The following is a 22,845-nucleotide window of genomic DNA, read 5'->3' on the forward strand; positions in this document are numbered from 1 at the left end:
CCATTTCCATTCATTTTTCCATCAGTTTGGGGGCTGGGCTCATTCTAACCCATGGCCATGTATTTAGTAGTGTTTGTGAATGTGAAGTAGTCTGAATTCAGGTCTTGGATAAGTGGTCACAGCTCTACTGAATTGAGTTCAAGGGAGGTTCATCTTCTTACTCCAAGGCTGAGTTTGGCTTGAGCACTGTCATTAAGGTTGTGGTTGGAGTGTTTATTATTAGAAATAATTGTTCATTTTATATGTAAGACAGTAAGTCTGCTGTCAATATATGTATCTTTCAAATGTAAAAGGAAAAAACCCACTTCAGTTAAGTTAACCAACTAATGCTTCAAACTGAAGATTTGACAGAACATATTGACAGATTGCAATGCTGCGTGTTGTGCCTCTGGTAACTTTAAAAATGTTAATTCAATTTGCTTGTCCTGTTTCACCTGGCAGTTTAAGTTTGACCTTCTCTTTCCTTCCATAACAGTAGGTACAATTTATCTCTGTGCATGATGCCAGTAGATGGCCTGAATTTCAGACAGTGTGGGTATATCTGAAAAAAATACTCTTGATGCAATACGTTGATTTTAGTTATATTTTCCATTTGTCGTCTGAATCCCTACCCACTGACAAACTTGAGGCAAAATTGTACCTTTAGTTTTATTTTTAAGTAGATCATTTGACAGATTATAATTCAATAACATGTGGCTGTCCTTGGAATGTTTTTTCCTACAATTTATCCACACTTGTAATCAGTTTTATAAACTTATAAGACATTGTTTGCAAATTGTTACTAAAATTTGTCAGACGCAAAGTTAAGAGTCTGCCATGCAGACTGATACACTGCAGAACCTGCGTGGCACTCAAGTAGGGGAAATTATCCAGTGCTGCAACTCACCATTTATAAATACTTGCATATTACTATCCAAAAAAGGCAATAACATTCTCTGTTTGTTTTTACAAATGGAAAAAAAAACCCCATAAGCAGCATTCTCCAAGCTGCCAAGTCTCACTGAACTGAAGGGATCTCAGCCTAGTGTATACTCAGTAGATAATGTTCTCTCATTAATTAAAGGCAGTTTTTCATAGATCTCCCTCTTTTGAAGAATGATTTTGCTGGTGTGTCCAGAAGTTTAGTCACTCATGCAGTATTATTTTGGAATCTCGTGTTCACATTGTTCCAGCTTAATCCTTATCCACTTAATCTATGACATCTGGACATAATGCATTTAATATTATGTGTAGTCGGTACCTGGATTTATTCTTAGTAATATACTTCCCGTGTAAGAACAACAACAACAAAAAATACCTTGGAGCCCAGAGACCTCCCCTCCCTCCTCCCCTCAGCTGTTTCTGCAGCTGCAGCAATGGTGGGGAGCAGTTGCTGGGTAGGAGCCTGGGAGCCACAATTTAGCTCCTCACAGGCTGTATGAGGCTTGCAGGCCTCTATTTGGATGGCCTTGCCTTATGTTATTAGGAAAAATCAATATTTTCCATTTTATAGTAAAGTAGTTTTATGGACAGCATCTTATTTAACAGACTGATTGTTTCTGTAATGCTTTGGAGCACTAATGAAATGACACATGTTAACTACCTCATCTTACTGTAAAGCGAATGATGCAAAATCAGGCTGCATATGATTCTGATTTATTTCAGAGTATAAACAAGTATCTAAGCCCTCATAAGGTTTACTGGAATTTGGTTTATGCGTTCAGGACTTTTTAAATTAAAAAAAAGCATAACATGGGATCTCATAATTTGTAACACTATATATTACATATTGAAAATTTTATTACAGCCTTGGTGGCTTATATCATACGCTATATATCATTGCTTCTTTCAGCTGCAAAGAGAAAATGAACAAAGAACTTACTGTTGAGTCTATGAGGGGAAAAATACAGTAAAACATTAAAGAACACTCATCAGAGCACCTGGGATATGTCATAATTGCATCCTATAGCATGATGGTATATTAACATTCATGCTAAGCTTTCTTTGTTCTATGTATTTGAGTGATGGAGTGTAGGAGGGCACTGGGGTGTGCCAGCTCTCTGCTAGGCTGCTTGCAGGTGGCTCATGAGGCTAATGAGAAACTCACCTGACCGGAAGAGGGCTCAGGCTGGAGATATATAAGCTCAGAGCCTGAGCTGGTCAGGCAGTCCCTCCATGGCAGCCCCAAAATGAGGAGCTTGGACTAGAGTTTATATAAACAACCCTGCAGGCCTGGGAACAGAGGAAGTCTACCTGGGCAGAGGAAAGCAGGGTTTTATGGACAAGCGGAATTTGTTTTATTTTGAACCCACAAAGTATCCATGTGCCCAGAGAAGGACTGAGCTGGGCCATAGAGCCCATAAGCCCAGAGAAGGGGCTGTGTGCAGGATCAGGGGTATGGGAAGACAGAGAAGAGGCTGTTCATGGGACTGGGGGGTCTGAAGGCCCAAGTGGGGGCTGAGGGTATAAATAAACAATATCACAGGGAGAGAACACCTGCAAGGCTTGGGACGTGGTGTAGGGGAAGTACAGAGCCACATAATGAGCCCTTAAGGCAACAGGTACCTGGCAGACGTATGGACAGGCTGAGAGGGCCTGATAGCCTGGGGGTGGAGGACTGAGACTGAGGGGACCCAAGAGAGGCCCAGCAGTGATTGACACAGGCTTATGCAGAGCCCACAGGCAGCCTCCCTTTTATAACCTTCAATAAGAGCAAGGTGTGGCAGGAGAGTGATCAGAAATGATCAGACCGTACAGCCATGCCTGAGCTAGGCAGGGGCTGCATGGCCACTGAGGTATCACGGCTGCTCCATGGCTATTGGCTGGCTACATGTAGATAGAGAGCCCTAAGAGCTTCTGTATATCAGAGACTGAACGTTTGAGACCCCAAAACTTTAAGCAAGTGAATTAGAGACACCTAGACAGCCACTTACACAACCATTTGAATTAGTCAAAAAACAACATTCATAGTTATCTTGCATAATTTATTGTCCTACACTGGTTCATTTGAATCAAATGCTGCATTTAAGCACCACTAGCTCAGTCTAGTCAGCTGCTAATATAGCCTGACTCTGGATCCACTGAAAAAATGCTTTTTGATATGCCAGGCTTACTTGGTTCCTCTTCTTAGAGGGGGGGGGGTGGCCAACCTGCAGTATGTGTGCTACAAGTGGCACCAGCAACCTCTGTGTGCATTGAAGCCAACTGGGGAAGGGACAGGCGGCACAGTGACAGATAGGGCAGGGACCAGAAAACAGCAGTGGGGTGGGCAGAGAGCAGAAATAGATCCAGGATTTTATGAAGGAGGTATTACACATCCCTGCCTACTCCCCTACCTCCCCTCCACCCGGGCGGGTGAATCATGCTGCAGGGGCAGCAGTGGCTTAAGTCCCAAAGCAGGTGAGAACTTCCTTCCTTCCTCTTCATGCTTAGAGGCACGTCTGCTACCTTCCCATCTACATCCCCTCCCCTCCCATTCCCCACTCCTCTGCCTGCCACTGCTGCTGGTATCCACAGTATCCCAAGGGCGAGGGGAGCTCCTGCCCACTACAGCCAGGCTGCACTGGAGCTGAGCTCACCCAGGATTGTGGCAGTGGTAGCACTGGTGGGCAGGCCCATTGCCTTCCCCACACCTGCTTCCCCCATTGAACACCTGAGGGGAGCAGGCAGGAAGGGAGACTATGCCTACCATCAGGTATCCTGAGCTAAACCCAGCCACTGCACAACCTGGCTGGAGTGGGCAGGAGCTCGCCTAGCCCCCAGGACAATGAGGACACCAGCAGTGGCAGGCTGGGGAGAGGGAAATGGGAGGGGAACCATGGGAAGGGAAGGGGAATTGCCTTTGAGGACAGAAAGGAAGAGCAGGTGGGATTTTTACCTTCTTTGGGACTTAAGTCCCCAGCTGCTGCTCCTAAAGTATGGTCAAAAGGGGAGGGTGTGACTGCACCACTGCACCCCCTCTAGATCTGGCAGGGAACACAGAGAAGGAAACAGAAAGCAGAGCAGCCAATTGGCAGAGGAAGGGAATCAGAGTGGCACTCTGGAAGGGTGCAAGGCTAATTTGTAACATGCCTGCCAAAAACGTTGGGTATCTTAAAAGAATGCTGTTGACATTTGACCCTGTATTAGGGTTTTCTGATAAACCTAAAGCAGGCAGGAGCAGAGGCATAATAGGGCAAAACTTCCCTGTGTCCTTGGGACATATTGGAAAGGGGAGGTCTTACCTGTCCTCTGGCCAGGCAGCTGCTCCACAGCCCAGCCTGACATCTAGTACAAGAGGCTGTGGCTGGAGCCTACGTTCTTGCTACAGCCCTTCCTGGTCCATCTCTGCATACTTCTCCCAGAAAACAGAGGGGTGTGGGACAGTCCCAGGTACCTGGCACACTTTTGTTTCTGGACTACAAGCTGGGAATGGCTGCAGGAAATGTTCAGGCTCCAACCACAGCTATTCCCCAATCTATCTCCCCTACCACCCAGGCAGGTTAACCCTCCCCTGCCTGCTCCTCAAGGACAGACAGTGTGGGAAGCTACAAATAAGGGGGAAGGGGGAGCAGGTGGGTCAGTGAGTGGAGATCTGGAGTGCTGGGGAGGAGAGTGCAGGGTGGGACATTGGGCCTAACTCAAGCCAGCAGGGGTTGGGGGCAGGTGGGATCTTTACACTAAGATGTTGACCAGAGTGGCTACACCGTAGTGCAACACAAACTGGGTAGCATGGATCAGAGAAAATCAGGGACCTACTTAATTCGCAGTTGTGCGGATTTCACTGAAACTGTGAAATCCAGGTTTATCAGTGAGGTCCACAAAATTAACAGCAACAAAAGAACGTAATAAAAATAAAATGTTGGCTCCCCAGTGGAAGCCAGCAGTCCTCACTGCTGGGCAGGGAAGGCGCCAGCTGGTGGGGTGGCATGAAGCGCCCCAAACAAGATGGCGGCTTCCCCCTCATCCCTCCTCCCCGTGCTGGGGTCTCTGCCAATCACTGCTGAGGGGTGGAGTGGCATGAAGGGCAGCCAGCAATCAAGATGGTGGCCTTGACCTCATCCCTCCTCCTCCTGCCTCCTGGGGCCTTTCTGCCAATCAGCACCGAGGGGTGGGGCCTCTCTGCCAATCAGCACCAAGAGGTTGGGTGGCATGAAGGTCAGCCAGCAGTCAAGATGGTAGCTGCCCCCCAACCATCCTCCTCCCTGGGGCCACTCTGCCAATCAGAACTGAGGGGTGGGGCCTTTCCTCCAATCAACACCAAGAGATGGGGCTGCCACAAAATGCTGGCAAGATGAGCTCTGCAGTCTGTGAGCAGGCTGCGTAAAACCCTTTGTCTTGCTGCAATTTAAGTAGGCCCCTGGAGATAAGCCTTCCCTGGAGTAGTATAACTTTGAGACTCATAAGGAGTGCTTAAACCTTAAAACCAGCTTCAGGTGTTAATGTGCGAACAATCTAGGTGTTAAGCGTTCCAGGAGCTGCAAAAAATTACTGTGTAACAAGGCCCAGTCAGATATTTTGTGCTCTAATAGCCTATGGAAGGAAGGCTTAACTTTGTCACTTACGTTTTCTTCTGTAGATGTGAACTTTTAAACTTACACAATAAATAAATTAAATAAATATAAAATTAAGAGGCTGTGACTTAGATGATTACACAGTCCGGTGGGTGGCAAATTGGCTTAGTGGTCGCACCCAGAGAATGTTGGTGGACAGGTCGGTATCGACCTGGAATGATGTGGGCAGTGGGCTCAGTCCTGGGACCTGTACTCTTCAATGTCTTCATCAGTGACTTGGATGTGGGCATGAAGTGTACTCTATCCAAATTTGCAGACGATACTAAATTGTGGGGTGAAGTGCACACTCTGGGGGGTAGGGAACTATTGCAGGCAGAGCTGGACAGATTGGAAAAGTGGGCAGAACACAATAGGATGCAGGTCAACAAGTACGAATGCAGAGTGCATCTCCTAGGGCGTAAAAATATCCAGCACACCTACTGGCTGGGAAATTACCCTCTCCGCAGCACAGAAGTGGAAATGGATCTTGGAGTCATAGTGAACTCCAAGATGAACACAAGTTGTCAGTGTGACAAAATCATCAGCAAAGCTAACCGCACTTTATCATGCATCAGCAGATGCATGAAAAATAGAGCCAAGGAGGTGATACTTCCCCTCTATGCGGCATTGGTCAGACCACAGTTGCAGTACTGCGTCCAGTTTTGGGCACCATACTTTAAGGAGGATGTGGATAACCTTGAGAGGTTGAGGGCTACTCATATGGTTAAGGGTTTGCAGGCCAAGCCCTATGAGGAGGGACTAAAGGACCTGGACCTCTTCAGCCTCCACAAGAGAAGGCTGAGAGGTGATCTTGTGGCTGCCTACAAATTCATTAGCGGGTTACAGCAATGAATCAGAGATGCTGTGTTCACCAGTGCACCTCTTGGGATAACAAGGAACAGTGGTCACAAACTGACAGAGCAGATTTGGACTAGACAGCAGGAAAAACTTCTTCATGGTAAGGGTGGCCAGAATTTGGAATGGGCTTCCAAGGGAGGGGGTGCTTTCCCTTACCTTGGGGGTCTTTAAGAGAAGGCTTGATAGGCATCTGGCTGGGGGCATCTGACCCCAGCACTCTTCCCTGCCCAGGCAAGGGTTCAGACTCGATGATCTGTTGAGGTCCCTTCCAACCCTAACATCTATGAATTTATACAACTAAAAGCTTTTAAAAACTCAGTACCAGCTTTTGCTCTTACCCGTTCGGGTCAATTCATGCAAGTTCAGTGGACTCATTCTTCATTTACACCAGAGTAACTATGAGCAGAATCAGGCCTTAGAAATTTGATAGAGGTTGTGGGCAATTAGAAAACAGAAAAATATAGGGCTTTCTTTATTTCCGGATCAGATCTAGTCTTCAGGCAATTTAATCATAAATCTGTTGTAACTTTTTTAAAGGCTTTATGCTGGTTTGTTATGAGACTTGAGATCTTGAAAAAAATTGGAGGCTAAATTAAGGCTTGATGGACAATCAGATTTTATTAAAGATACTGATGTGAAGTAATGTGTTTTGCCATTTCAGATGTATGGCAAATCTACTTCTGTTTTCACATTCCTCAAGAAATGTACCAAAAGCCATGGTTTAGAGAGCCAGGGGGTTTCTCACTATTTTTGATGATTCCATATTACATGCTTCCCAGATTTTGCTATAAATAAAGACAGGTGTTGGGAATGCCTCTAACTATAGTATTACCAGATGAAGTACTAAGATGTGGGATATGCCCTTGGAATTGATCAGAAAATAAATTTTCCTGTGATCAATGTTTTTGATTAAATAGCATATTTTTATATTACATAAAAGTGTAATGTGATTGATTGTGCATCTAATAAGATCTTGATTTTCTACTAAGCTATCTTCTATAAAAATCAAATGTATCTAGCATTAGTCTGCATCTTGATAGGGGATAGTTCCCCCCCAAAATAGATATTGTAGTCATGTTTTGTGGTACATTAATATAAGAGGCCAATAATTTGTTGCATTGCCTTGAAAAGAGAAACAATCAATTGGGAGATATGCATAATTGCTGTCTTTCTCCTTCATTGTGACAGACCATTAACTAATGAATTTAAGCTGAAGCTGTTCTGGACTCTACTTGTGCCAATCAGTAAACTGCATTACCGCTTTCTTACTAGTGGCATTATGTGTGCTTCCATTTTGTGGGTATTTATTTTAGTTTCACTGAAGGTGATGCTGTCATAAACTGAGGAATGCATAATAATCTGCAGCAAGGGAAGAGTGTCTCTCTCTGGTCTTGTGGGTCGAGTGTGTTGCATTACAAATAGATTAGTTATGGTTGTTTGATGTTTATTTGTAGCCCCTTTATTCAGTTGGCCATAACTTTGCCAAATTTTAACACTATAGGCTGAATTTTTTCATATTTGTTTTCATGATTCCACTTCTCTGACAATGGTTCATTGTAAGAATGCGGGTAGGGAAATAATTTTGTCAAAGTTAAAAGAAAACTGGCTGTTAATTGAACATTTCTACCACCTCATGAGTTTGCAGCAGGACTTGGATTCCACATGGGAAGAGTCTTGGGGAAAGAAAAGGGCCTTTTGCTGACTCATGAAAATCTGTCTACATTTAGGCTAGTTATAATTCACTGAAAGACACCACTGGGGTATGCACAGCAGAACTGGTTCAGTGCTTGTCCTTTATCTTCTGAAAGTTCCCTGCACTGTGTATGATCCCAAATTTCACTGAACTGCATGCCCTTTCCATATAAACACCATTTAGCCTGGAAGTGGGTGAAGTGGATTAAAGTCACAAAACCATGAGTGCAAAATCTCTTCTGAAAGGTGGTAACTGAGCAAGTCTTTGTTGCTCTCCTTTTAAAGGTAGTCAGGTATTGTTATTCCCCCATTTTATAGGTAACCGAGAGGTTGCAGAAGGTCATTTTGGCAGATTTGGGAATGAACACAAGTGTTGTGCACATAATCAAAGAGGCAGTCTGCATGTCATTAATAAGCTTCACTGTGCTGTCTGCAACTTTTGCTCTAACCACTAAGATGCTGCCCCCCAGGTACAGGAAGAAGGCTCTGATTCTTATTCCCAAACATTCCCTCTTGTCTAGCAAGTAGTTGTATTTGGGCAGATCTGGGAACCAACGCTTTTGTACTTGCCACAGTTATCAACTCGTTTTATGTGTTCCTTGACCCACAGGCACTAGGTTGCTAGTTCAATGATAGAATCATAGAAAAGCAGGGCTGGAAAGGACCTCCAGAGATCATTTAGTCCACCCCCCTCTTTGAGGCAGGATCATCCCTATCCAAATCATTCTATACAAATATATTTGTCTAACTCATTAGCAAAACGAAATTGTCAACCACAACTACAGCCACACAAAATCACAAGACATAATACCTGCCACAGGTAAAGCAGGAGGGAAACAATGGCAGATGTCCTGCTGCTGCAAAGGCTGTTAAAATACACTCAAGAGATCCAAGAAAAAGGACCATTCCCCTACTACAGAGGAAGGCAACCCCCCCCCCCCATCTGACCATGGGGTAAATTTCCTTACTGATCCCAAATGTGGCAATCAGTTGGCCCTGAGCCAACTGAGCCTGGCAAGACCCTCCAGCCAGGATCCTCTGGGTTTTAGTCCTAGCAGGAGCACTGGCACACCTCAGTCAAATCCCCCACCTTGGCTGCATTTAGCACTAAATTCTTCTGAGGAAAGTGAAAATAAAAGGGGGGGGGGGGAGGGAGGGAAATCTTTCCAGACCCTATGTGGCAACTAGCAAAGCCCAGAAGCTTAGGACCTACCCATAACTATTTCTAGATCATCTCTGAGCAATGCTTACCTAACCTGTTCTTTAACACGCCCAAGATAGTCTGCAACTTCCCTAGGGAGTCTATTCCCTCATTGTTCTAACACAGAAGACGTTTTTCTTGATATCCAGTCTAAACCTACTTTGCTGTAACTTCACGCCATTGGTCTGCATCCTGCTCCCTATAGCAAGGAAGAAAAGGTGTTTTCCTCCTTATTTGTAGCAGCCCTTCAGATAGTTGAAGACTGCTGTCATATCCCCTCTTAAGTACCTTTTCCTCAAATTGAACATGCCTGTTTCCTTCAACCTCTCCCAGTGTGACTTGCCTTCCAAGCCCTTTATCATGTATGTTGCCTACCTGTGGACCCTCTCTAACTTCTCAATGTCCTTTTTAAAACGTGGAGCCTAAAACTGCACACAATACTCTAGATGAGGCCTTAGCAGTACTGAGTAGAGAGGCACTATTGCCTCTCACACCTAATTCTACTGACGCATCTCAAAACAACATTCACCTTTTGTGCAGCTACATCACACTGTGAATTCATGTTGAGTCTGTGATCCACCAAGATCCCCAAATCCATTTCTGTAATGCTGCCATTCACCCATTTTGTATTTGTATCTTTTATTATTCTTCCTGAGGTGTAGCACTTTGCATCTGACAGCATCAAACTTCACCCTGTTAGTTCCAGCCCGGCTTTCCAATCTGGATTGCACTCTGGTCCTCCAATGCATTTGTAATCCTTCCCAGTTTTGTGTCATCTGCAAATTTGTTGAAGAAGTTCTCTATTCCAGCATCCAAACCATTAATAAAGATGCTGAACAGCATTGGGCCCAGGACAGACCCCTGTAGGACTCCACTCAAGACCTCTTGCCATACTGACATTAATCCATTTAGAATTACCTTTTGGTTGAAGTTGTTGGACCAGCTGTCTACCCACATTCTAGTAGTTTTGTTTAGACCCTATTTTGCCAATTTATTTGTAAGAAGATCAAGGGGGGCTTTGTCAAAAGCCTTGCTGAGGTTTGGATACACTATATCCACAGCATTCCTTTCATCCACCCAAGCAGTTACTTTATCAAGAGTTGCTATGTGGAGAAGCCTCAAGGTTGTTCTAATTAGTGCCAGTTGTCCTTAAGTGGCTCTTTCAATGGTCTAGCAATGCCCTTTTCTTCCCTGTCACCTCTCTATGTCAGGGTTGGGTGGTATGTATATAGACACAGCTATAGAAGTTCCCAGTGTCCCATGAGAAATTTACTATACCAGAGAAGTCCCAGACAACCAGTTCACTTTCTGTCGTCTTTGTGTTGCTAGACTATCTGGAACCCCACTGGTATCAGAATAAGAGGTGATGTTTATAGTCTGGGGTTGAGCTCTGAAAAGAACGCACAATATAGTTTATTTGGGAAAAGGATAGAGGATGGGTGTGGAATAGAGTCAAAGCTTATTTTTGCTACATACTTTGTAAAGACTGGGGAGCAGCTGGAGTTAGTATATTGAATATAAGGCCTGCATTGGTTCAGGGCTTATCATACATCTACATGGTGGTGCACACAATGTGCAAACAATGGCTATGCTTTAAAACTCTTGTCAAACATTCTGTTTTATTAAGGAAAATTGCATTTAGCAGCTTTTGTCCATGCCTGTTGTACCTAGTATGGTTTGGTGGATCAGTGAAGACAGGGTTTTGTTTCAAATAACTGTTAGCTGCAGCAATACTTGTGCCAATCCCCTGGCAGATATTGAGAACAGCTTCTGAATACATATCCCTGTCAGCCTAAATACAAATCCCACAGTGTTTTTTCCTTCTTTACATCATAAACATCAGATAACAGTACTGAAACACAATCAGAAATCTATGCTGCCTGATATGTGAAGGGAAGTTGATCACAAAATTGACAGCACAGCAAATGCCCTAGATACTGTTTGTAAAGGAAGCCATTAAATAAAAAAAAAAAAACAACAAATGGGGAACAAAAGAATCAAGCAGGACAGGTAGCTAAAGTACTTGGACTCTTGTGTGTCCTTTCTGGCCAGGTGCCAGATGTTAGTGATTACCCATTTTTCCAAAACTGACACATTTACAGTGCTAGTGACAGGAGAAGTTTATCCATGCTGTAAGTAAATTCAATATTAATGAAAGGGTTTTTGTTTTTATTTAACACAAGAGCATAAAGAAAGACTTTCAGACAAATTAATCTCTCTGGTACTTTCTTCTCGGCATCATCGACTTGTCTTTCTTCTCAGTCTTTGCCAGGATGTTGGATATGCCTGCTGTGTTCTACGCAGAAAGCTTTCGATAGCTGGTATCATCCATAGTTTTGCTTGAAACAAAGAGGCAGAAGATGCTTTTGTCAGCCTTTATTTTTGTTAAGGACTGCTCTCCTTTGTTGAGCTGCAGAACTCAGGTCAGAGATGTGTGGGTGTAATTTGTAGCAATTGATTATTTTTGTGTGTTTGCAGCAGTCAGAATTTTCCTACTGCTCACCATATAGACAGAAATATAATCATAGTGCTTTCAGTATTGGCTGAACTGGGCTTTCTAGGGTCTGAAAGCACTTACCAAACACCAAGATTTTTGGTTTAACAAAAAGATCTAAACCAGCAATGCTTATCAGGTAGGGCCACTAGGAAAATGCCATTGAGGCGATATCAACAAGAACTCTCTAGGTCTGACTGTCATGTGGTAGATCTGACTGAGCATTAACTGGTTCTGAGTCCATGTAACCAGTCAATGAGTCTCTGAAAACTAAGCCAAGATAGATAAAATGTGGGCAATCCGCCTCTGAGCTCTGGATGAATAACAATAAGAAACAGAATTATGTAGTACCAGCTAGGCACAAAACCAGCAGACCTTGCAGGTTGGGTACTCTTTAGTACGTACATTACTAGCATAGCCTACTAACACACCTGCTTTGCTTAAGGAATTCATCGGGAATGGGGTGGTGAGGCTGGAGCAATGCTGGAACACTACTATGCTTTAGCTATTCTTAGCCCAGTTACTGGCTCCTGAAGGTTAAAGGGGCTGTGCTCTCGAGCTTTTCTAAACTGTGCTGGATCTGGGACTGGCATAGATACTGGTTCCAGTATCAAGGAGCCACAACCATCTTTATTTAAGGAACCTACCTTCTACTAAAGGCATGCCAGGTGGATATTGGGTACACCTGAGAATCTAGGTCTTTATCCTAGATGTATAATACACCTTTCCTATTGAAAGTGACCCAGGCTTGCGGGTGAGACTACTTATGTTAAAAGGCGGCAGGATTCTTCTTTTAGCTTGTGTAGACTGGCTTACTACTGTACTTCTGGTGTTCTGTGTTTAACTGAAAGAAGCATTGCATGAATTCTTCTCTGTTTGTATTTTTTCTTGTGAGGGCTGACAGCAGTATATAGTGTAGGCAGAGGTTTGGGCTGTAAGGAATGTTGTTTTATCTGTTGAAAGTGTTTAATGATTGATTGCCAGAAGGAATCCAGCCCACGATGCTGCCAGAGCATATGCACAGGAGTGATCTTTTTGCTGCAGCACAAGGAATATTATGGAGAGGTACCTTTGTGCATGGAGTGCTGTATAAGGGGCCCCTGGTAGGCAAATTTACACCATTTATATTTATTAAGCTAGAGCTAACATTACTGCATACAGCCTTGTAATCAGTTGTCTCAGTATTCTCTGACTGTGAGGATTTAAAATATGTGTGTTTTTTTTCTGGGGGATTAGAATGCGTCTTTGAGTTGTTCCCCCTGCATAGCCAAATGGTATTGCATGATGACAGCTTAGAACGACAAGCTCAGTTAAAAATAACTTGCAACCCCTATTTAAATATTTGTGCATTAATCTGGATATGAAGGTGCAATATTCTTTTTCTGTAGTTATATAACTTGGTGTAATATATTTGTTTTGTTAGCACAGAGGTGGGAAATTATTCAGGCTAGAGGGCCACTTAGGGAGTTTTGGTGAGCTGTTGAGGACTCGGTCACCAAAGCTCACCAAAATTTCCTAAGTGACTCTACCCCAGGACCTGGTCCTGCGCTGTTACCACCTGATGATCCCAGCCTCAAGGGGTCCATGGAGACCAGCTGAGGACCTGTGCAAGCAAGTGCTGCTACCAAAGCCACCCTGCTGCCTGGGCACCCTGGCCGTCTGCCCCACACCCACGGCCGGGGGCACTGGATAGAGTGGGCAGGGTCTCCATGGAGACTAGCCGAAAACCCGTGCAGGCAGGGCGTGCTCACCCAGGAGGATAGGACGGGGCTGTGGGCAAGCAGGGAGTAGCTTGGAGCAGGACAGGTGAACAGAGTTAGGGCTGGGGCCGGGATCTTGGGGAAATGTGGGGCTGGGGCTGGGGCAAAACCGCAATCTGCTCCGCGCAAACCGCTGTCCTCAGAACTGGTGCCCATCACAGAGACGTGCAGGCAGCAGATCATGGCTCTGTCCTGGGCCTCAGCCCCATGCTGTCACCACCCCAAGATCCTGGCACTGGCCCTGGCCCCACCCACCCATGCTGCTCCCAGATGTTGCTCCCTGTCTGCCTACAGCCTGATCCCATCCATCCAGGAGAGTGTGCCCTGTCTGTGAAGGTCCTGGGCCACTCTCCATGGAGATGTCACCTGCCTGCTCCATCCAGTGCCCCCATCAGTGGGTGCAGGGCAGATGGGCCAGGGTGCCTTGGCAGCAAGGCTTGGTCTGTTAGCAGTGCCAACAGTAGCAGTGGCAGCTGGAAGGGCCTCCGGGGCTGTTGGGAAGCAGAGTCCGACTGCCACACTGCCTCAGCAGGACCGGCCACTTGCACCATGGCCCTGGCTGCCCACCATGCCTGAGCCAGGCAGGGCTGAAGGACCTGCCAAGGGCTGGATAAAATCTCTTGACAGGCCAGATCCAGCCCATGGGCTGTATTTTCCCATCCTTTTGTTAGCAGATTAATTAGAAATATTTTACAAACCCAGGGAGCTATGGAGATGTAGCATGCCTGAATGGATGAAGCTTTATGATCAATTTATAAGCATTTTTAGTAGTCGACTTGTTTGTTCTTTCAGGACTAATTAGTTTCTCTTCTCCTGCTCCATCTCATACCCGCCAAAGATTTACATGCCAGTCTGCAAATGCTTATACATGTGAGTAACTTTGCATGCAGAAGCAGGCCCATGGAGTTCACTCAGATGCAAAAAATTTCACACGGGCATTAGTTTTTTCAGGATTGGGGTCTTGCACGTTTACCCAGTTCTGTCTGCCTGCTTTTATCAACATTCTTTTTAATCAAAAATGCAATTCAAGGTTCCAAATTCACAAACAGTCAAATGTGAATTTCTGTTAGCCTGTGGCAATTGTAATTTACATAATAGTTTGTCATATCATATTTGAAACCTAATTGCTTTTAAAGAACTAAAAAGTTCTCATATTTGGTCTATGATCTATGATGGTTTTGGTGTTCTTACTATATCTGTTTCTAGAAAGTACAGGTCTCTTAATAATAAACTGTGTGGATGGCTGATGTTGCTGCTCCAAAGTCAACTGGGCATTCTTTTTAAAGGATATGTACAATATTATCTTTGGATGAGAGGAATTTTCAGTATAATCTATGGAGACTGCTGTATTATGTTTTTATGATTACTCTGACATCTATTCAGGGCTCTAAAAATAGAAAGTCTTAAATGTTTTCAGTTTAGTAATTTGATTGATCACACTTCTAGTTTGTATATTTTCTAATTTATGGGCTTTCTCAGAGTACAAAGACGAAAGATGGTCTACACAGCTGTATCATAAGACCCTGTTTTTGATTCCCAAACTCTCTGCCGTTGAACCTGCAACTTCTCTAGGAGTCTGCAAGAAGATAGGCTTTACAGCAGATCAGCCAGAAGGTTCAACAAATTTGAATGGCTTACTGCAGTTTGGTATAGAATAGGCATGAAAAAGGATCAAGTCTTTGTAAATTTACTCCATCCCTTCTCTTATGTCTGGCAACAGCCCTGTCCACTCACAAAAATTTGTTTGCCTCTCTTGTGACTACATAACTACGGAGGGAAAATGCCACTTATGCTGCCACATATATTCAAAACTCACTAAATTGTAATCAGTAGTTCAGTTTCTTCCTTTATCTTAAATAAGCTCCTGCCTTTTTTCTTTTGACTCTCTCTGGCCCCATCTACATCAGCAAGTAAAGGTGCGATGGGATCTAATGCATGATCCACACAATCGTGCCTCCTGCCATTCCACATGTGCATGGCAGTAGTAGGGTGACCACGTTTTCAAAATGCAAAAGCAGGCACCAAGCCTCACTGCCCTGCTCTGCCTTCCCATGCTGGGTCCTCTCTGCAGGGCTGTGGAGGGCCCAGGGGGAAAGCAGCAGAGCAGAGAGCCACAAGCCCACAGCAGGCAGCCTGCATCTGTCCCCAGCCCATGCACAAATCTGGGAGCCCATGCACAAATGTCCCCAGCCTGTGCACAAATCCCCGGGCACAAATCCCCGCCATGCTCCCCTCTCTCCAGGAGTGCTCACAGCAGTGGGGAGTCAGGCTCCCTGCCACCCGCCAGATGAGCTGTCCGTGGCTCCATCCTGCTGCCCCATAGGCTCACCTACAGGCAGCTGGGGGAGCTGCTCTCTACCGCGGCCTGGCTCTATTGCTGGCCACATGCATGTATGTGCATGCACACATACATGTGTCACCCCCTGTGTCCTGGTCCCCCCAACCCCAAGCAGCCCCTTGCAGGCTGGAACTCTGCCAGCCTGTAAGGGGAAACCATAGGTTTCCCATATTTTTCTCCTTCCAAGGAGAACATCTGTGGTTTTCTGCATTTATCCATGATGAACCGAAAACCCAGAGCCCTGTATATGATACTGGGATGATAGTTGTTATGGTTTGACTGTGTTGAGGGGAATCTAGGATACATGCTGTCTTGAAGTCATTCAGCCCAGGACCCGGGACTTTATGTTTACATTTCAGGACTGTCCCACCCAATTACGGATGGGTGGTCACTTTAAGCAGGAGGTGTGATTGTGGGATTGTGCATTAGATCCCATCATACCTTATTGCTGGTGCAAGGGGAGCCCAGTCCTGGGTTCCCCCTGCACTGGCAAGAAGGAAGCTCTTGTGGCTGAGAGCTCCCTCAGTTGAGGGCTCCCAGCTGTGAGGATCCCCCCGCATACCCCTGGGGCTGGGGAATCGAGGTAGCTGCAATCTCTCAGGGATGCATTAAACCCTCAAGCTCTAGGAATCAAGGCAGCTGTAATCCCTAAGACAAAGGTAAAAACTCTTGATGATATTGCAGAAAGGGGCAGCTTTGACTGAATTAATACTTAGGCTATTTGGTGAAAAATTTAATTAAAAAAAGCATATATACTCTCATTAATGTGGCAAGATGTACTGTGAGATCATACAAATACTTTCCAAAAGGGTAGTGAGACCACACAGGAAGGGTATTGATGAACTGGAAAAGGTACAGGGGACAGTAAGCATCATAAAAGATCTCAAGAGTTGCTGTCTGTAGAAAGAGTATAGAAAATCCAGGTTTGTTTCTTCAGAAAATATATTACCAGGGCCATTTTTGAGGCATATGTAATTCATCTTCTCATACCCTTGAGAATGGTGCACAATTGCCACTGAGTTTGTAACACTGTAATAAGAGTGCAAAATAAGCTAAGAAAAGGCTAGACTTGATGGCAGGATGGCCTTAAACTGGAGTTCTGTAATGCAGAATAAGACACTACTGCCTGCAGTCAAGGTTCCAGTCCTCAGTACCCCCTCTTTTGTCTTGTCTCTGCAGGATGTTTCTTCATATTACATTGCATCCATTTCATAAACATTGTCATGTCCCTTAGGCTCCCAATAAAACTGCCAGAGAGATCTGTTCCTTGGATACTTATGGAGATCACCCTGCCTTTTAAGGGAGTTCAGACATATTTTTTTTAAATTTAAATTATGTATGTATAATGTTATAGATATATAGATATGCAGTATGTGCAATGGATGAGCAAAGGTAGATACAGAAGTTTTAATTCCAAATTTGCTGTAAAAACAGATGCAAATTCAGTCCCTGTCTTTGCAGATTGTCCCCTGGCAGCAGGACCTGTGTAACTCTGCTGTGCAGGGAAGGAGAGTATTTAGAGGACTGTACACAGAAGAAAACAGTGTGCTGTAAACTTGGACTCCAGCTCAAAGCATGGACCTGGTCACTCTCAAATTGGGCTTGTCAACCACAAATGGATTCATCAGGCATCTGACTAGACCTCTTACGTGTACACCATGATGCAGAGAATCGACAGTTGCCTATACAGCTAGTGTGTTGTGGTTCTTCTGTGCTGCTTCTGTGCTGCAAAGTAGTGCATGTGTGAGAAGAGGCGTGGGAGGCTGGCTTCCAAGGCTCTTCAAATTCTCCAGTCCTCCCTTGTTTGGTGAGATGGAGTAAGCAGCATGGAGGGCAACTTCTGACAGTAGGTAAAGGAGGCTTTGTGAGAATGACTCTTTCATGCTGAAAGGGGGAATCTTTGTTCCTAGAGAAAATGTGCTCTATACATAATGTCTGGCATAAAACGTTGGTCCAGGGTAGAAACACTGGCTAAGTATGTGGGTGAGTTTTAATGAGCTGCATGATCTCCTTCACCCCAGAATGTTTATGAAATGTGCTTGTTCCCTATGGTACGTTCTGGAGACATACGCACATCTTCCCTCAGCAGTAGTAAAATAGGTCACACAGATATTTGAATATTTATTATGGCTTAGAAAGATATTGCTTCATTAAAAAGTTTCACTGCAAGCTGGGACAACTGTGCTGTCATAATTTTGCTTTCAAGGAATTTCTGAAGGTAGAACTATCAACTATATATTTCTTTCTAATTCACAGTGGCTATCGGGAATCATCAGACTGTGTGAAAGGGTATTTGAGAGGAGATGAAGCAAAACCAAATACGTGACACCATATTACAGAGTGCAGCATTGCCTATCAAAGGCAGCATTGAGATATTCTGTCATACAGGACTGGAGGCAGAAAGGAGAGTTTGCACACAGGCACAGCTTGCCTCCTTGATGCTTCCACTTTGATAGGTTACAAGGATCTGTCCTTGTCCCACTTCTGTTCTTTTATATATTCTGAGATATTCCAATAGTAGGTTCCACCTCTCTACTTTCCTACATGAATGTCACACAATGGTGCATCTGTGCATCTCCCATCTACCCACCTGTCCTAAATGCAACAGCTTAAGTTTACATCATCATATACTAGAACCAAATGTGTGAAAACTGAAGTCCTCCTAGATAAAACCTCCCCTGTTCCATACTGTTTTGTCTATATTTACACATTACTAAGCCGTTCACTTTATCCCCAAAGCCAGAACTCTTGGAGTTTGTCTAGATTGTAAACTTATTTTTTTCCCCCTCCAAGAATGCTTTGCTTATAAAGTTGCCCATTACCGTATCTGGATCATTACCAAGATTCAGATTACTATTAACACAGTTTCTGCTGAAATCCTCATTCATGCTATAACCACTATTTGTCTTAGCTGCCATATTCCTATTTTTCAAAGACTTCCTATTCTCCCGGCACATCTTCATATTCATTAATGTGCCTTAGATACTGCATATTTAGTTTAGTACTTCCTTAATAAAGTACTAACTAAATGTACAGCACCTAGAGTTACTGCACAATTGCACTGGCTCACGGCTATTTACTGATGCTTACTGCACATTAGCCTAATAACACTTTGCAGTAAGCTATTAGCATGGTTTTTGCTGTGACACTTTACTGCCTGCAGAGGCAAAAAAAATTTCCAGGCTGAAGAGGAGACAAGGAAGTAAATGAGGGAAGTTTAAAAAAATAACAGTCTGATAAAGTTTTTGCTTTTCTGCATTGTTATGTTTTAAATATATTTCTCTTGGGTTTTTTTGTTAAATTACTACTGGAACATGGAAAAACAGCAAAGGGACATTTACATTTTCAATTTGCTGCCACACAATTCAATATGCATTACCAGCTGCAAAAATGGGAATAAACGCAGGATTTTCATTCTGTAGGTCTTCATATAGCAAACAGTACAAGGGGACACATATTGGGGAACAGGCACCTGGCACTGATACAAAACCCACATAAGTCAAAACCCACATAAGTTCCATTGACTTTGATAGGGCAAAATCCAACCTGTGGCGAGAGCCAGAAAATGGAGAAGTACAACATGTAAGAGTGAAAGATGTAGACTTAGATACCTAGTCATTCATGTTGCACATCATCACAAATATAAACATATTTGCACAATCACATAGCATTACAATTTTGATATGACAGAATTACTTTCCTGAGTGACATTTCTGCAGGCTTGTATATGGAGAGATGGTGAAAATTATATTTATAAGCCTAACTATTTTTAGCAAAGGTCATCAGTTCTTTGTTGGGAAACACCTTGTCATAATTGATGCTGATGAACAGGAGTTGACAGACAACAAAAGGGATGTGGAGCTCTAAAGTTGAAGGGAGAATTAGAAACAGAGTAGCTAATGTTTGTCTGGACAAAAGACTTGTCACCTAGGAAAACTGAGTCTTTTTTCTTCTACGAAGAAGCAGAAGACAAAGATGATAAAATAAGGTATGTATTGTAATGGGAATGGTGAGTCAAGCTAGGCACTTGTGGCAGTAAAATTGCTATGAGAAGGAGAAGATAAGGGTGGATCAATAACTAATAGTACTACAGCAAGTGGTGACGAGAAAATAATCAAGGATCAAGTCTCACAGGCAAATGAGCGATGATATCAGGGCAGTGCTAGTACTTCCCTCAGATGCTAGTGGGGTCCATCCTGGGGACAAAGAGAATGAAAGATGTTCACATTGTGTCCTGGACGAGTACCTCTACCTGTAGCAATGGAAGGCTGGAAGACAATTTAGTCACTCTATTCCCAGCCGGAAACAGGTACCAACTGCTTATGGAAAAGAGTCACGAAGGTCTGGAGACTGCTGCAATGTGCCCCTGCCAGCTCCTTCCTCACTGGGATGATTTTTAGAATTTTACTTAATAAATTCAAAAGATCCAAAAGAATTTGTAATGGAGGGCATATTGCAAACACAAATATACCTTCCAGGCCTATGTATTCCTTATCACAGGATTTATTTTTTAGGATTGTATTTGAAATAAAAGATGTAATAACATTACTGTATTTCTGAATAACAGAAAAAATCTGCCTGTATATCCTAAAGATATGATTTTGTTTTGTAACAGAAAAACTCTTTGACATCAAAGAAAGAATCCATCATTATGTTTATAGTCATCATAAAGCCTGTCTTGGAGTAATGTGAAAGTTGTAAATTCAGTTGCTGACTCAACTAGTAATTACTTTTGCTGGTCAATGACTGTGATGACTATAATGGGTTAAATTAAAATGTTATTATTTCCCAAGATGTTGGCTCAGACCCTGATCTGTGTTTCATGCTGTATCATTGGCACAAAGCCGTCCTACAGCTGGCAGAGCCAGCAGTCAGAGTAGGATCATTTTAATATAGAAGGATCTTCTGGTGAAGTAGCCAACATAGGGTTCCTAGATAACCCCTCTTTTGCAGCTGGTGTAGAGATGTTGCCAAGGGGTGGGATGATTCTGCCATGCACCTGCTAATCTCTGGTTGTTATATTGGCCCTTTGGAGCTGTGGGTGTCCAGCACATGTTACAACAGCATTCAGGCTGTATGACTTCTGTCTGGGGACTTGACCAGTACACAGTGAATCTAGCATTCTGGAGCACAGAGGTGGCATTTTTGGTAACCTCCTCCCCTCCCCTATGTCTGATTCAATTTTTGTGCTCCTGAGTTGCAGCCGGAGACCTGAGCCCTTATTTGCAGAATTAACGAGAGCTCTCACCCTTCCAGATCTCTCACTGTTTTCTTGTTTTCTATACAAATCAAGTATGATAGTTGTTACTCTCAACTCAGTGCTTAAAAAACAAACACATGACCACTAAGAAATCCCTATAATTATCCTATATAAAAACTCTCTCTACACTTAGAAAAGGAAAAGGAGACCGATAGGTATGGGCCCTTGACTTCTCAGGTGTGGTGTAACATGAAGCTTAAAGCAATGAAGGTAACAGAAAATGTTAATAAATAATGATGCTTGAAATGAAAGCTGATGAACAACCACCAGATCCTCTGCACCTATTTAACTGGAGAAAGAATGCTTGACTGAGGGAAGGAAGGAAGGGAATAGAGAATGTCATACTGATGTGTAAGGGTAAGCAGTGGAACTAGTTGTATCTTTACTTTTAATTGTCAGCAGAAAGGATAAAATTAGAAAACCGGTGTCCACCATCAACCACACCCCACCTATTGTTGACTCTCCTTCTGGAAAAATTATTCACTGTCCCCAAAACAACTTATTCTGCTATCCCTGTCCAGCCAAGTGCTGACTGCAGGGGACTTCCTATGCTGCAGTTCTACAGGGGGAAGGGCTTGGGCAGAGTGGGGCTCAGTCTAAAACTATCTACCGTTTTAGGATCTGTCTAGACTTCCATGCTGTTAGATAGGAGCTGGTAGTATAGGGGGCTGCAAAGACTAGCGCAAGCCATTAGGCTGTAGTTGTCTCTGTGGAGCCATTCTATAGCTGCCTCAAAGCCTGAGTGGATGTCTTCATACACATCTTATTTTCTCCTGTTTCCCTTTGCATTTACTCAAAATCTGGCCTGGCTAATTAATTGGTTGGCTACTAGGATTAAATTAGCTCCTATCAAGGCACCATTCATGCAGGAGCAGTCCCAGATTCTACCTTTTACCTCAGAAACGTCCTTTGGCATCCAAGCTTTAATTTAGAAATACACTTGCGAAGAACCCCTTCCAAACCTGAATGAGCATAAATAAGGCCCTGCAGTGTCATCTTCCCAAATCTCCAGACAGCCAGAAGCAGCACGAGGTACCCTGTTCATTTAAAAATAACTCTCAAGCCTCCCGCCAACAGTATTGACAGGCATGTAACCGCATTTTATACATTATTATTGTAAAATCTCACTCCATCGCCCAGCACGTTTCCCACCCAGCCGCAGCGCCCTGAAATTTCTCCAATGTGTGTATTAAATGTAAAAATTCTGCAGCATAATACTAAACTGAAAATTTGGGGAACAAACAATTGAATAGCAGCTCAAATAAGGGAAGGCCCGTCGTAGGGCTCATTTTTGGATGTAACCTACTGGGATTTTCTCTGAGCCTGAAACGGCTATTGAATGTCCCACCAAAGCGCAGCAGAAACCAGGGGCCCAATTTCAGGCTAACTTGCCTAGAGTACTCCCAGCCTGGGCTGCCGGAGCTGCAGTTTGCACGACATCAAACCTGGATTCAGCTTGTCCCCAACCACACCATCATCCACCCTGGCGAGACCTGCACCTTCCAGTGCGTAGGACCTCGGCAGAAAGGCTTGGAAAAACTCGGGCAGATTTGCACCAGGACGCTACAAAAACAGGGGAGAGCCCCGCAAGAAGCACCGCACTGGGTAAAGAAAAAAAAGAAGCACACCGCGTTTTTTGTTTTATTCTTCTTTATTGGGGATTTTGCTTTCAGTTTTCTTTTTTTGCTGTCCGCTTGCCGAGCCCCGGGCTGCCCACGGCTCCCACTGCCGA

The sequence above is a fragment of the Alligator sinensis genome, unplaced genomic scaffold, assembly GCF_000455745.1.
Source record: "Alligator sinensis unplaced genomic scaffold, ASM45574v1 scaffold219_1, whole genome shotgun sequence".
Lineage (NCBI taxonomy): Eukaryota > Metazoa > Chordata > Crocodylia > Alligatoridae > Alligator > Alligator sinensis.